This window comes from Arachis hypogaea, chromosome 7 (assembly GCF_003086295.3).
Source record: "Arachis hypogaea cultivar Tifrunner chromosome 7, arahy.Tifrunner.gnm2.J5K5, whole genome shotgun sequence".
NCBI classification, from domain to species: domain Eukaryota; kingdom Viridiplantae; phylum Streptophyta; class Magnoliopsida; order Fabales; family Fabaceae; genus Arachis; species Arachis hypogaea.
In genome coordinates, this window is record NC_092042.1 from 6101827 (window position 1) to 6113098 (window position 11272).

Here is an 11272-nt window from a genome sequence, read left to right on the forward strand (position 1 = left end):
AAGGGAAAAATTTATAATTCTCAGATTAGGGAGGATTCCAACTTATTAGTGGCATAATTAGGATTATTAGAAGTTGAAGTCGGTTGTAATTTTGTAAAGATTTCTATTGTTGTTGTGTTCCTCTCAAATTTCCTATCCCACTTATCTTAATCAACATGGATGCTCAAGTGGTACCACTAATTTGTAATAACATGCCAAATGAACAAAATTCTTCATAAGTTGAGTGTGCAACGAAATGAAAATTAATAAATGAGTAAAGTAATAATTTAAGTCTTGAAAATTTTGATTTCGTATTCATAGTTAAAAAAATAAAAGTATTAATTTGGTCTTTATTTAAAATAATAAACGATGGATACCTAACCTTTTTTTTATTAATTTATCAACTAAAACTTAATGATTATATTTATATGTACTGTTAATTATTTAGACGTGTCTATCTATAAATATAGTCATATAAATAATTTTTGGAATAAAATTTTATTTGTTTTGATAAGATTTATGATAAATAAAAAATAATTAATAAATAATATATAAAAAATCAAAAAATAATAAATAATTCACAATTCAAAATTATATCATTTTTTTACTAATGTAATATTACTGAAAGATGTACCATTATAAATAACAAAACACATAAATAATTTTATTTCGTTTTACACCATTTATTAACAAAATAACATTCATATCTACCGTATCTACCTTTACGATTTTAGAAGATCTAATTATTATTCTTTTAAAAATTAATTAATTCAAAATTATTATATTCAAAGATTTAATTATCATTTACTTTTAATAAATAATTGTAAACAAATAGCACATCTTTATCACGACGAGTCGACGACGACCTGAAAAGGGTTTTGATTGGGCGTATACAGCAGTACAGCACTCAATGCAATAAGTTGACGAAGACGTTTATAAGGTAAATATCTTTTTTATTTTAGATTTATAAGTCCCAATAAACATATTAGGTATATATATAAAATTAGTTACTAACATATATAAAATATATATTAAATAAATAAAATATTATATATAATTATATATATATATAAATATAATAACTAATTTAATAATTATTTTTTTATATATACATAATATTTTTGTTATAAATCTAATACTTAAATTTACGCATACCATACCAGAATATTAAAATCTAATTCTTAAATTTGATAAAATTATATTTAAATAAGATTTTAATTAAAAAAATAAATATTTTTCAGTTAATATTCATTAATTTTTTAAATTATTTTTTATTATAAATTTTAAATTCTAAATTTTAAATTTTTAAATCCTAAAAATTCTAATCTTAAATCCCCCAAAAATGAAGATTACCATACGTAATTTTATAATAAAAATAATTATTTAATAATAATTAATCAAAAATTGATTTTCTATACTTATTCTTTGAAGTAATTACATATATGACGAATAAATCATCAGAAATATTTTGGATTATCTAATATGCTCAGAAAAATATTTTTGATTATGTTAACAACAAAAATACTTTTAAAATGTGATAAAAATACCTGCGTATAAAAAAATTTTGTCTCCATTAATAGATACAACTTAGGTGATAACGATAATGCTTATGCGAATTCAAATACTTTTGTTATGTTTTAAAATAATATTTTATATTTTTTTCTTTTAACATAAATTGAGACAATTTTATCAGCGATTACATAATTTTTTAAAAGGTTCAATCTTTTTTTATCGTCATCGTATATATGAGAATGTTGTAAATTTAAAAACATATCATTGTCATTCTACGTTATTTTTGAGGATATATATGATTCTTACATGCTAGCTACGTATAATTGAGCTGAAACTTATCATGATATGCTTAATAAATACCTGTAGAGTAAGAATATCCAGATTAGGGGGTTCGTGTTTAGTGGCATAAGTATTATTACAAATTGAAATCTATTTTAAGACTATATGCCATCATATGCAACTAAACAAATGAAGAAATTAAAAGTCATCAAACTTGAGTGATACACGAGAGTTGAAGTCCAAGTCTTCCTCAATCAACGTGTGGAAAAAAAAAAGGAAGACATTAAACGTGTGTAAATTTTCATATAGTCTGCTATTTCTGTTCAACCGCTTTTTGCAGGGTGTAGAAAGACTTTGTTATTACTACGTGTTTTACAATTTATCACTTTAATGCTTTTCAATTTTCATAGACTGCGAAAGCAAAAAAAAAAAAAAAAAAAATAATAATAATAAAAAAAATTACTTCTCGCACTCTTGGGAATTCTTTTTTTTCTCGTATCCTGCAGAAGCTCATTCTCATTCCTGAATTTTACTTAAAAGCTCTATTTTAGGATATTACACCAAAAACTAAACCATATAAAGATTTCTAAGGCTAGCAAACCACTCCATATAATGTTTAATTTTTTTTTCTTTTGGCCTTTGTAAAATTTTTGGAAACAAGTGATGAAGTGTTAATTAAAAAATTACACTAAAATCAGCCATTAATATATTTTTGTATAAATACATATATAATTTAATTTATTTTTAATGAATATTTATATTTAATATATTTTATACTGATAATTGATTTTAGTAACTAATTTAATTTTAGTATATACGTAATATAATAATATAGTTGGTGTTAATTTATACAGACAATAACAACTTGCGGAAAGCTTTATTGAACTAAAAACTTTTCTTTAAAATTTTGTTTCTGTTCATTTCTATTATTCCAACTTAGGTAGCATGAAATTAAAGAATTTGATTTAAAATTCATTCATTTGTTTGATAATGTAGTGTAGGCAGTCGCCTTGTTTGTAATAAAGAGAATAATTTTCACATGCACGGCCGCATTGCACAACACGTAATTAGTGCTCAAAATCTGCATTATTGTTACATACTTTTTTGACTTGGTCTATCAAATAGACGAAGCTAAGGAAGACTTCAATATCTTTGAGCGTATAGAGCAATCTAGTTAAAAGTCTTTTAAGTCAATTTAGGTTTATGTAGTAATTAATTTACTAATTTATTTAAGTAATAGTGGTTTAAATTATGTCTTTTATATATACAACAACTTATTAACCGATAAAGTTTTAAATAAAATTTAAATTCGTGTCGAATTAGTTATTAACTAAACTAGATATATAGAAAATACCGTAAAAAAAAAAATTAAAAGAGTTCTAGTAGCTATAATAAGAGTTTTCTTTTTTCTCGTAGATATAAATATATAATGTTAATATATAGGTTTAAATATTTTCTACGTGAATTGTTACAGCTCAAAAATTTATAATTTGATCTCTAGCTATATCAAGTCAAAAGAGATAATAAAATCTTACTAGTAATTGTATTTTAAAAAAATAGGGTCAAGTATATTTTTTGTCTTTAAAGTTTGACAAAAATTTTAAAAATACTACTAAATTTTATTTTATTTTCATTTTATCCTAAAAGTTTTTTAATTTGCATCAAATATATCTTTGGTCGTTAATTTTTCAAAAAATTTAGAACCAATTCAATAACAATTTCATAAGACCAACTTTCAATACAAGCAAATCAAACATAATTTTTATGTATTTTTGTTGAATTGGTCTTAAATTTTTGAAAAATTTAGCTATTGGAAGTATATTTGATACAAATCGAAAATTTTTGGGACAAAATTAAAACAAAATAAAACTTAAGAGTATTTTTGAAACTTTTACTAAACTTCAAAGACAAACAATATACTTTACCCAAAAAAATATAATAATTTTAGACTATTCACTTGTAAGATATTTCATAGTTTTTTGTATATCAAACTTAAAAATAAATATTTCATAAATACTTTGTATTTTTTAAAAATAATAAGTAATAATTTAATAGAGAAATTTTATCTAATAATATACAAATTTAGTTACAAATATAAAAATGAATATTTCATAAATACTTTGCATTTTTAATTCAGAAAATTATATTATATCTGATTAGAGAGTTATAGAAGACTCCAATATAAAGTTAATAATATTTAAACAATTCTTATTAAATAAATTTTACCCGTTATATTATTTTACATCGATTGTTCATAAATCATGCTTAAAGAAATAACTGGCTAAGTGTTTTTTTTTTTTTTTTGGGTAAGATTATAAAAATAAAAATTAAAAACTTTGTAATTTATTTGTTACCTGTTAGGTCAATTTTTTTAAAAGACATTATATTTCTTCTTTTTTTTTTCAATATCCATTAAAATTTATCTTTAAACACTCTTTATTAGGTAAAGAATATTGTATTTTTTGTTAATTAAATAAATTTTAATTTTTTGTTTATTATATTTTGTATCATAGCTCATATTTAGAGTGATTCAAAGTTTATCATTTATAATTTAAAGTTCAAATTTAAAATTTAAAATTTAAAATTCTAAATTTATGATTTAAATTTTAGAATTCAGAAAGTGTTACACTTTCGATATTTTTTTGGAGCACATTAGCATTTGCAATATAATATCATAAGTATTACAGAAAACATTTTTGTAAAAAGTTAAGTTGAAGTCGATTATAATGTATAAGACTATTATTTTTATTTGTAAGACAATTTGTGCAATTTCTCCCTAAACTTGTCATTTACTTATTTGAAAAAAATCTGCATGTAGTTAATATGGTTGCTTCCAATAGATTGTTCATTTGGAGGTCCAAAATATTGAGAGAAGGACATGCTACCGGCAAGTGGTTCTGAGACACAATTGCTGCATTAAGGGGCCTTGCATTAGAAAGTGCTAAAAATGTATTTTTATTTTTTTATACTAACAAATACATACAAATTATTTTATGGAAAGTACTAGTTTGACAATAATTTAAAATTAACTTAGTCAATGAGAAGAATGGTTTTTTCACCGTAAAATTAGCTTACAAAGTAGGCCTAATTAAATATACAGATCGAAGGCAAGTAATTAGCTAATGGAATTAACAGTTATGCATCCTTTCTGAACCTCAAGAACCAGAACATACTTTGGTCTACTACTCTACTATGTTGTTGTGTGTAATAAGTAAAAGGTCTATAATTAATTGGAGCAAGATAGCTATATATATCTCAATAACAATATACAACATAATCTTAATATAATTTTTTTTTTTCAATAATAGCATAATAATATTCTAAGAAAAAGAACAACACGATAACAACAAGACATATCTCTATTTTCTATTAACTCTCGTAACAGAAAAGTGAAGACTCTCACTCAAAATCCATACTAATTTATAATTTTACTCAAAAGCTATATCATATGCAAACTTTTATTTACAGACAAATAACCTAATGACTAATATCCTTCATGCTTAAGAATAGAATTGGTGGTGGACAACTTGCCCTTAATTTGTTACTTTCTTTCTAATTCTTGAAAATTACATATTTTTTAAGGAAAAGTATAAGGAACCAAAAGTTTATCGGCCAAAAATTAAACAAAACTATATTAATTTATATCAATAATTAATTAATTTTAAATTTTTTAAATTCAAAATTTAAAAAATTTTAAATTGATTAAGTAAACCTAATTAAAACCTATAAAAACCTTCCTCTTTTTTCTCACATTAATCTATCCACTTTTAACAATCACAAATTCGAAAAATATATAAAAGAACATCCATTTAATATGAAAAAGAAACATTCTAATACTTAGTAGAAGAAACATCCATATATATTAACTCGTAAAAATTTTGAATTTATCCAAATGTATTTGTCTGAGTTTTGGCTGATATGCTTTTGGTTCCCTAGCTTTACTCATTTTTTAATGTTGATCAAAATTTACAACTCATATTTGACTTTAATTCAAGTGATTTTTTTTCACTTAATTTTTGCTTTTAGTATGCATAAGACGATACTTCTCAGTTGTAATAATAAGATTTAAATGATTGAAATTTTGAGTAGGTGACAATTGGATATACTTTAACTTGTCAAATATATCAACTTCTATAATCTTCTTCTTATAAATATTGATGAATTCAGTTTGCACTTCTTTTAAATACTTGAATATGAGTTGTCATATTAAACTTCTATAATCTTCTAAAAACTTGATTATTGATGATTGATAAGATTAGTTTAGTTCCTAACATTGTAGGAGTTGAAAATTCAATCAAAAGTCAAGATTTCCACCGAGTATCTAAACAAATGGTGTTGCATGAAAAAAAGGACTAAACCAGGGGTTGGATCTATAAAAATGAATACTGCAACTAAAACAAAAGCAACTGATCAGTAGGCTGAAATAATAAATCACTCAAATATAGTTTGTTCATTAGCTAACAGAAATCATACATTTTATTCCACAAACAGAGAAGCTCACATCTTTTTAGGAAAATGAAAGGGAAAAAAAAAGGAAAAAGAGAAAAACACTTGAAGCTAACAGAGTCTTTTAAGATTTCATGGTATATCCTGTGGCTACAAAGAAGTCTAACAAGCCACAAGGGTCTCTTAGTGAAGATAAACAACCTTAGCTTCCAAGGAACATTCTAAACACCACAAGGATGATGATGAGTACTATCTCTCAAATCCTTCATTCCCTGGAAATTTTGGAAGAATGAGGTTGGCAAAGGGCTGTTAAATTTATTGTTGGAAATATAAAAAAATCTCAACTTTGGAAATGGATGTTCGACACTGAAACTAGTGTTGGTACCATAAAGCTTATTTTTGCTCGTAAACTGAGTACCTTCAACTCCTGAAGCGTTTCTATCCAACTGGGAAACGCATCCTCTATATTACTATGTGCAAGATCCAAAACTTTCAACAATAATGTGCAATTAGCCAAAGACTGTGTAAAAATTGGTGGAACTCTAGCTGACTACTCAAGTGATGAGTTGATGATAAATATAAAGCAGTAAGATTTTCAAATTCAAATAGTGAGTTTGGAAAGAGTTTGTTATTAGAAAGAGACAAATATTACATAGAATAAGTAGAGAATTCACACCTATTGGTCCTACAAGCTTGTTGTCACTAAGATCCATTCTTATCAATGAAGGCAAAGAATTGTCCCATTGAATCAATTATTATTCAAATATAGAAATTTTAATTTTGAGAGTTTAGTGACTTTACTTGGAATTTGACATTCCAAATTATTATAGATTGAGATGAGTGTTTAGAATATTACTCTATATACGAAGCACAAATAACACTTGCTTATTAGTTATTACGAAGACAACGGGGCTAGCATGCATGTATACAAAAAGTTGTTGTTATAGTGTTTAAAAATTTAGCGTTTAATTATCAAAAAATATTAAATAATTAAATATTTAATTTAAAAATATAAAAGCTTACAGATTTTAAATATTTTAAATTTATTATAAAAAATAAGTTAAACAAAAATTAAACACTAAGTATAAAGTACTATAGAATTTGTCGGATTTCAAATTATTTCTTTTGAAACATTATTATTTTACGGTGGATACTACAATGAAGATTTTATAATTATCTTTATGTGAAAATATTTTCTTTTGATCCTTGGATGATGTACTGGATAGTTAGATTTTGATATTTATAAAAGTATTGTCTTTATTTAAAGTGTGGCTAAATAAATAAATTATATTTTAAAACAAAACATCTTTATTAGAAGATATTTTTGTCATCTTCATTTGAATAGTTGCCTTATTTTATAGTGTTGAGTTTAAAAAATTTATATTCAATTAAAATGATAAACAAACATTATTAAAGTATTGTTAAAATATTTTATTAAAATATTTCTAATTATTTATTTGATGTATTTGATCAATTGTGCAGGAAATGAAATAAAACAAGTTGGCCCAAAGAACAAATGTTTAAAGCCCATCTTAAGCAATAAACAAATTCAATCTTGTACAAAATTTGATTAAATTTTAATAGCTGAACCTTGATATTAAAAAAGAAAAGACAAGTCCAATCACAAACCCAAGAGACCAAGCTTTATATGCTTCTGTTATTCATTGGTAACTAAAACTTGAAATTCAATTCACTTTAATTTGATTGAAGCTTCTACCAAAAGTTATTCTCTCCTCTCTCTTGCTTCAGGCACATCATTCATTTATCCAAGAAGAAGAAAGAAGAAAATGAAAAACTCAGAGGTTAGATTGTGAATGATGGCAAAAAAATTTTTGCCAAATCAAAACAAAGAAAAGAAGGCTACAACCCAGTAGCTAATCTTTCTCGGTCAAGTATCACAAAAAATTTATTTCTCCATTTGTGCTTCATGGAGAATCCAAGAAGAAAGTTTCAAGGTCTCAAGTATGGAAATAGTAACAATGGAGAACATAAAGTCATGCATCTTGGATCAGAACTACATTAACGCTCAAAATCAAAACTTGGGGCCAAAGTCAAGTTTAATGGTCAAGATTGAAGAAGTTTGAAGAAAAAGGATGAGAGAGATATGGTGATATGCATGCAACAAATTCGGGCCTCTCTCTCTCTCTCTCTCTCTCTCTCTCTCTCTCTCTCTCTCTCTCTCTCTCTCCTCTCTCTCTCTCTCTCTCTCTCTCTCTCTCTCTTCTCTCTCTCTCTCTCTTTCTCTCTCTCTCTCTCTCTTCTCTCTCTCTCTCTCTCTCTCTCTGTATGTGTGTGTTGAAGCCGCTGCTACTCTGATATTGGAGAAGAAGACACTGTGAGGGTTGAACTTGTTTCAACCTTGGAAGCTTCACTCTTCTATATTAAGGGTAAACGGCCAATGGTTGAAGGTAAGGAGAGTAAGTGAAAAGCACATAGTCACTCTCATAGCTACCCAAACTGTTTGAGTTCTTCTCCTTCAATGAAGTTCATTTAGTATTTCTTTTTCTTAGTTTTGTCTGTCTGAGTCTCATGGTAAAAGGTAAACATGATGAAGTTTGTAAGAAAAAGCCAATGAGAGGTAAAAGGCAGTGAGCAAAAGTAGAGAAAAAGCCAAAAGATGTTTTGCAAGTTAGGTTAACACTTTGCTGTTGAAAGTTAGGTTTGAGTCCTAGTCAAATTTGGATTGGGTTAGAATCTGAATTTGTCCTTGATAGGATTGGGTAGATCCTAGGGAAGCATTGGTGTTTGTAATCTTGAAAAAGATAGTGAAATTCCATTATAGTTATGATGGAGACTGGATGTAGGTTACATTGCACTAAGTAGCTGAACCAGGATATATCTGATGTTATTTCTTCTTCTCTGCTTCGTTTCTCTTTCTGTTACTCTGGAGACAAAATGAAAAATGTCTCTCAACTTGTTACGAGACAAAAGTGAAAATATCTCCTGAAGTTTCCTTGAAAAAGCAAAAGTGATACTCAGCAAAAAAGGAAGCTAAGATTCAACCCCTAATTCTCTTAGCCACTGATAACCATCAATTGGTATCAAAGTTCGGTCTCTAAGAGATCAAGTTTTGTAGCTTGGAAGAAAGATCCTGATGGCGAACAACAATGGTTCAAATCTGGTGGCCTATAATCTGACTGAAGGGCAATCCAACAGCATACCACCGTTCTTCAATGGAAAGAACTATAGTTATTGGAAGGAGAGAATGAAGATCTTTGCACAATCAGTGGACTACGAAATATGGAAGATAATCTTAAATGGTCCACAAGTTCCAACCACAATAGGGGCTGATAGTGTAGCTGTTCCTAAGGCTAAGACTGATTGGAATGATGATGACAAAAAGAAGATACATCTCAATGCTAAAGCTATCAACATGCTCAACTGTGTAATCAGTTTCGAGGAATAACAAATGGTATATCTGGATGATGAATCCAGTGATAATTTATCTGACGATGAGTTTGTTTTGTTTGCTAAGAAATTTAGGAAAATGATGAAGTTGAAGGAACGAAACAAAGGAGGCACTTCAAGAATACTAAGAGGGACTTAAGCAAAATCATCTGCTACAACTGCAGAGAAGCTAGACATTACAAGTTTGACTGTCCAAAACTGAAGAAAGATGACAAGCCAAAAGAGAAAAAGAAGAAGGCCTTCATGGCATCTTGGAAAGATCTGGAAAATGATTCTAATGAAGTAGACGAATCAGAAACTAAGTCCCAAACTTGTCTCATGGCCGATCAAACTGATGAGATAATTTTCATTGAACCTTCTACTGAAGACCTTCATCTTATGATCGATCATCTCATTGAAAAACTCAGATGCTTCTTGAATGAAAATTATGAACTTGAATCTTAAAATGACATTTTTAAGGCAGAAAATGGTTTTCTCAAAGATAAATTAAGGGAAGCTGAAATTGTTATTGATCTTGTTGAAGAAAACAAGTGGTTAAAGGCTGAACTTAAAGGTTGTGAGAAATAGTACTCTGTAATTGCATATTTAAACTGTTTTGAAGAAAATGAAAGATTGCACAAGGAGGTAAAAAGTCTAAAAGAGGATCTAGCTAACTTTGTTCAATGATCTGCAAATTTGAATCAACTTTTGACTAGTCAAAAATCTCTCTATGATAAAACTAGTTTGGATTTTCACAAAAAATATAAAATATTTATTGAAAATTTTTCTTTTTTTAATAAGGCTTCCACCTTGGATGACATAATATTTCAAAACCCAACAAATTTAAAAAAATAGCAACCTAAAAGATTTTGCAGATTATACAATCGAAATGAGAATTTTCTTATTTCATAAGTGAGAAAATTAAAATAGTATTTTTTAAAATGATAGATTATAAGAATATTAATTTTAGATATAGATTTAAAGTATAAAAATTGGTCCATCCGATTTCTAAGAAATAAAAATCGGATCCTTTTAATTTTTAGAAAAAAATCCACCTGATTTGTAAATTTAAAAAAAATCACAAAAAAACAGATCCTTCGATTTAATATTAAAATATTTTAAAAATTTCATTGCAAAATAATTGAACCAATCGATTACACATTTTGGTACCACAAAAGAAACACTAACATTGTCAACATAATTGGATTGTGCACAATCCTCATTTATTATTAAAAAAAAATATTTCTTTATAAAATTTTAGTTTTATCCAACAAATGATGTCTATATATAAACAAACCTGCAGGGATCAAACACGTGAACTATTAGGATTTTATTCCTAAAAGATTTGCTAGTCTATATAAGTTTTGATTGGCCTATAAGCTAGCTAGGTATTGATTTATTGTTTTTAGAAATAATTGATTTCTCCATGAATTCAAGCATCTAGAGTTTTGTAAGATATAAGTGAAGTGATTCATTGAGAAGGGAATAACAGATATCCAAACCAAGGAGACACCATAAATAAAGGAGTGTACAAGAAAAAAGATCCATCATTTTATGTGACCAAAGTTGGTCCTACGTTGTGTGAGAGACATATGTAACGAATCAAGATGAGGGGTTTGGTATCAATATGTATTAATAATTTAATATTATATGCTTAGAAGTTATTACA